The 4,791-nt window shown below is 47.4% G+C and overlaps 1 non-coding gene across 1 annotated transcript; it reads right to left on the bottom strand.

The window, feature by feature from the left end:
- Window positions 1-853: 853 nt before the first annotated feature.
- Trnar-ccg (transfer RNA arginine (anticodon CCG)) lies at window positions 854-926 on the bottom strand. Its single transcript has one exon. It is a non-coding gene; the product is annotated as a tRNA-Arg (tRNA).
- Window positions 927-4,791: the final 3,865 nt, after the last annotated feature.

Raw genomic sequence — 4,791 nt, 5'->3', positions numbered from 1 at the left:
TTTGCTGTGAAGTGTTATTCATGTACTAAGTCTCTTCTTTAGGATGTGTCAACAGATGAGTGATTTCTCTTATGGAAATGTCGTACAGATGTATCGATACGTACTACACCTTTCCCGTCGAAGGCCTCTTCTCTGTAACGAACCGAAATAGGTCTGACGAATTCGTTGATTCTGGAAGAAGCAACTGCGTCTTCTGCATCAAAGTGTTAGGACTTCGCGGTCATCTCCCTATCCGCTCTTTATAACTTTATGTCGAGCTGGATGGCCAGCAGTTCCAAACATAAAATGCGAATTAAAATGCAATCTTTTAGTAACAAGCGTCCACCTTGTTGTTGTTGTTCACCATGTACGCCGATGATTGCATACGTTGTGAGAGATTATGTATTAAAATTGTGATTATCAAATGTGTTAGACGTTATTCGTTGCGTTATTTAGGAATTAGAAATTGCAAATTAAAGATAAATTTAACCACCTCCATCACTTTTTCCTCGTCCTGTCCTCTTACATTCTGTTTTTTTTTTCTTTTTCAGAACATCACATCAAAAGGCGTGGTTCTTTCAGACTGAAGGCGAGGGATAAGCACACGTATCGAATTTCGCGTACATTGCTACCAGGTTGCTGCAGCTGATGGGTCGAGCCCTCGAAACTTGGAACGTTGTGAGGGAGTGCTCGTTTTGATAAGATGGAATAGTAGCGCAGGTTGAGACTGTCGACTTTTGATAGAAATAATGGTTTTCATCCTGCACGTCTCGATAAAAAGGACCATTCTGTTAACTTTGTTTTCCGAAAGTAACAGGCTAGTAAGCAGTAAAAAAACGAAAAAAAAAACGATATAATGGAGCAAAAGGAAATTCGTCCGCGACAGGACTCGAACCTGCAATCTTCTGATCCGGAATCAGATGCCTTGTCCATTAGGCCACGCGGACGAGTTGCACGTGTCGTTCTGATGTAATTGCTGTATGGTACGTTTCTTCGTCCTTATCTTCCCTTCTTTCGTCGCGTGATCTTATGAGTCATTGGATAATTCGCACGTATGCATTCGGCGACACGTAACACTATACAAGCAATAGATAAGTGCGATGGTATGAAGTCCGTCGAAACACCTGTATCGATAGTAGTTTCTGCGGTGAAGCACGAGGCTGCGGGTTCGATTCCCTACTGTGGTGGTCACGTTTCTATGGGGAGGAAATGCAAGCACGCTCGTGTCTTTGCAGTTAGGTGCACCTTGTGCATGGTGTGGTCAAAAGGCATGCGGATTCGTCCACTACGGCGTGGCTGCCACATCTTCGACATAATTTGGAGAATGTGGCCACTAAGGCGCTTCATGCAGACGCCCATGAATTAAAGGTGAAGTGTCTGCAGGCTTCGGCGCGATATACGAGGTTTATTGAAAAAGTAAGGGCTGATGCTAGTATTTAAATAATTGCACGACAGAATAAAGATTTATTTGTGTTGCGCCATCTCTTAATTCTTCGCAAAGGTACTGAAGTTATTACTTCATGGCAAGCCGTTCTTTGGCTGCACGACCTTGTAAACCACGTGATGCAGACATGCGGCCGCAAATGGAAAATGGCGGCTTAAGAGTCTGCGGTGGTCATCACCGCAATCGCAAGCTGAAGAGCCGTGCTGCACGACAAAACTCACAGCCTCCACAAGGACGCGTTCCTCGAGAGCCTGGTTTGGATGAATTCCGGTGTCACAAGGGCACGTTTGATCACGATCAGGCCCAATGCGCATCGTACTTCCTTATCGTGATAACAAGGTGACCGCAGCTAAAAGGGGCAGCCGAATCTGGAACGAGCTTTGCGAAGACGTCAGCCAAGTCCCGATGACGGAGCCAGATCGCGATGCGCAGATCGCAGCCGTCTTGTTCCCGATCGGGCTTGATCGCGATTAAATATGACGGTGTAGGACGACCTGGCCCGGATCGACCATATCCAGATCGGCCCCGATGGCGATGAAAAGTGCCGTGTAACAAGGGTGTAAGATTTCTGACAAGACTACAATTAGCCGAAGGTGTAGCAGCTGCGAGTGGGTGGGCCGCGGCCGCTGGCGGTATGTCCGCTGATGTAGTTTCTGCTCGCGTATCTGATGAAACAATAGTTTGAAAATGTAAAAATTACTTCTTTCCCCTGTTTTGCATGTGTAACTTGAATTCAGTGCAAAATAAATGCTCAGGAAACGGGCAAAATGGAATGTACTCTAGAAGTGGCGGAGGCGGCAGCGGCATGCCTCGCATGCAAATGTGAACGTTTTCGACGGGCGTGGACAGTTGTCCGGCCGCTTTGACATTTTCGCTCGCTTTTCGCTTAAGTGTGAATGCGCCTTCATCAGTGACAGACAACAACGGCGCTCCAACTCGCGGGGAAGTAGATTTTTTCGTTGTTACCCTATTCTTGGCGAATGCCCCAAGGTGGGTGTGAGCAACGATTTGAGGGTCTACGTCAACAAAAAAAAATTATGCAGCTTGCACTAGTGGGGCCCAGCCTCAAGGAAGCACGGAGCTGGGCGGTTTTCAATCTTTCTCTTTATTTTTCTATTCGTTCTTCCTCTTTTTCTCGGTGTTTCTTCCTATTTTTTTAATTTAGGAGCAGCGGCAGGAGTTGCAGGCCGCGAAGATGCCGCGAGGTCCAAACCGAGAAGCTGGACCACTTCCTGCTGTCACAAGCATCCATGCCTTTCACTGCCACGGAAATGTCCTGCGTATTGCACACGATGAGGACCGGTGCAATTTACTAACAGTGTACTGGTCGCTCACCTGCCCAGCCTATATGCTGTGAATCCTGGCCCTTTCGCCTGTAAGGAACTGCGGATATGCATCGGGGACAGCGGACGACAGATATAGCGGCGTGCTTTCAGTGACGTCCAGAGCAGTCTTCGGTGACTCAGGACGGGTGAATGCATAACAGGAGCCAGCGCAGACGCTGGAGCCTGGTCACACTTATTCGAAAGTTCAGGTCTCACGTGCCTCATTGCAGGAGCTCTGACGACGCCGACACGCCTAGCCACCGGGCGACGGTGAGAAGATGCAGATTCTCTGGACATTCGGATGTCTATTCCCGCTCTTAGTGACTGCGTCCGACGCGAGTAAGTCGAAATGGTGTTGTTATCGAACTGCAACGGTTGCAGCTTCAACCAAAGTGGCGACTGAATGAACGAGCACGAACTGCGCGAGGACACGTGGCCTACAATTATTAAAGACGATAGTCTTTCTTGGGGGAACACAAACGCAGAAATTTTGGTCTGTCTTTCTGTCTTTCTGTTTGTCGGCACGTCCCTCGATTCAGCCACTCGGCCAAAGTTGAACCACTTGCCCAAGGGCCAGCCGTCTTGAACTGGTACGGCTGTTCATACTTGTGAACGTTGTCGATCAAAAAGTAAATATCATGCATATCTGAGGTGCAACATCACTAGGTAAGTATTAGGTGGCGTGTTCCTTTAATAGAAAATGCATACATAGGTAATTTTAAGGACCCTAGTTTCTTAAGCTGCGCTGAAAATGCATAAGAATGGAAGCTTGGGCGAGTTGGTATGCGTTCATCTTTATTGAAACAGCGCTCACTAGACGACGACGAAGTAAAAGAAGGCACAAGACAGGCGCTGCCTGTCCTGTGCCTTCTTTTACTTCGTCGTCGTCTAGTGAGCGCTGTTTCAACAAAGCTGAAAATGCGACTGCGCTGAAATTTGCCTTCCTCCGTGCCCTTCGCACGAGCTCATGGTTGTGTTTCGGTTTCGGTTCTGTATTGCACTGTACGAATGCCATGGGTTGGTTTTGAAAAACTTTAGTTTTGAGAAGGCCAAGAAGGTGAAAAAAAATATTTAAAAAATGAAAAAGCAGCGTTGTGGGCGGCCTTCAGGCTGCCGGTTGTGGGCGCCGCTCTGGCGTTCCTGTTTTACCCAGGCGACGTGTAAATAAAAGAGTGTGTGGAGAGTACTCGTTCAGTGCGGACGTTTCTCTGCTTCAGCGCTTCGCGCCAAACCGCGTTTTCGGGCTGGCTGGCGTCCCCGCCGGTCGCGTTGGTCACCGCCGGTCTTCGCCTGCTGCTGCGCCGGGACTACCAGCACGCAACACAGCACTCATGTTTCCCGACGTATTGCCAGATGGCGTCCATATCTCACACAGCACCTCTTCTATCGTCTTTACACGACATTTGCAGCGAAGCACGCAGATACGCGGCCAATTTTTTCTCATCGCCTCATACAGCGCGCTCGACACTGAAGCAGTAAAGACAACGAAGTATCTTCTTAAATCGTGAACAATATTAATTTGTATAGTGTGTTAAATTGACGACATTTTAGAATTTCGCATGTTTTTCAGACAAATAAAAAATTTTAGTTTTCAATAAAAGATAGAAATTAACGAAGAAACGTATAAGTGGTCTCACTAACAAACAGTGCTGGGCATTATCGAAGATACGTGTATCTTAGATACTCTTTGGGTATCTTGTATCTGTATCGCGATACGTCTCGCAAGACGTGTGCCAGTATCTGTATTTCCGATACATTGAAGATGGTATCGTGTATCTGAAGATACAAAATACTTCGATCGCACCACGACCGTGCGAAACAAAAGCTTGCACTAAAACGCGCAAGCTTGAAACAGTGAAACTCGACGATTCTGAGGACTGATCTGGTTGTTTCTAGATTGCTTCTAGGTCGTTGCTAGGCCTTAGCTATAGGTGACGCTAGGTTGTTTCTACGTTGATTCTCAGCGCAGAGACGTTCGAGTTAAACCACAGACAGTCACAGACACGACACGGTTGTCCAAACTGCAGAGACAGAACCTCGCGC

Source organism: Rhipicephalus sanguineus, chromosome 1 (genome assembly GCF_013339695.2).
Source record: "Rhipicephalus sanguineus isolate Rsan-2018 chromosome 1, BIME_Rsan_1.4, whole genome shotgun sequence".
NCBI classification, from domain to species: Eukaryota; Metazoa; Arthropoda; class Arachnida; order Ixodida; family Ixodidae; genus Rhipicephalus; species Rhipicephalus sanguineus.
The sequence above is the reverse complement of the archived record's forward strand: the minus strand, read 5'-3'. Positions and strand labels throughout refer to the sequence as shown.